Source organism: Triticum dicoccoides, chromosome 5A (assembly GCF_002162155.2).
Source record: "Triticum dicoccoides isolate Atlit2015 ecotype Zavitan chromosome 5A, WEW_v2.0, whole genome shotgun sequence".
In the NCBI taxonomy this organism is placed as follows: Eukaryota; Viridiplantae; Streptophyta; class Magnoliopsida; order Poales; family Poaceae; genus Triticum; species Triticum dicoccoides.
Genome location: NC_041388.1, coordinates 8425245 through 8426141, shown reverse-complemented (window position 1 = coordinate 8426141; position 897 = coordinate 8425245).

The following is an 897-nucleotide window of genomic DNA, read 5'->3' as shown; positions in this document are numbered from 1 at the left end:
GAGTGCCATGATTTCAGATCTGAACCTATTATGTTTTCATGAATATATGAGAGTTCTTGATCCTATCTTGCAAGTCTATAGTCACCTACTATGTGTTATGATCCGGCAACCCCGAAGTGACAATAATCGGGACCACTTCCAGTGATGACCGTAGTTTGAGGAGTTCATGTATTCACTATGTGTTAATGCTTTGGTCTGGTACTCTATTAAAAGGAGGCCTTAATATCCCTTAGTTTTCATTAGGACCCCGCTGCCACGGGAGGGTAGGACAAAAGATGTCATGCAAGTTCTTTTCCATAAGCACGTATGACTATATTCGGAATACATGCCTACATTACATTGATGAACTGGAGCTAGTTCTGTGTCACCCTAGGTTATGACTGTTACATAATCGATCGCATCTGGCATAATTCTCTATCACCGATCTATTGCCTATGAGCTTTCCATATATTGTTCTTCGCTTCTTTACTTTTCCGTTGCTACTATTATAATCACTGCAAAACTCAAAAATATTACTTTTGCTATCATTACCTTTTGCCACCGTTACCATTATTATCATATTACTTTGCTACTAAACACTTTGCTGCAGATATTAAGTTTCCAGGTGTGGTTGAATTGATAACTCAGCTGCTAATACTTGAGAATATTCTTTGGGTCCCCTTGTGTCGAATCAATAAATTTGGGTTGAATACTCTACCCTCGAAAACTTTTACGATCCCCTATACTTGTGGGTTAGCACCGGTGTTAGCGTTATGCCTCTTTATTTATATCGTAGACTTGATTTGAATAAGTTGACACCTACTGAAATATCTTTGCAAATGGCTGATAAATCAACTGCTATACCTGTCGGTATTTGTGAGGATGTGCCTGTTGTGATTGCAAACGTTACTATTTTAA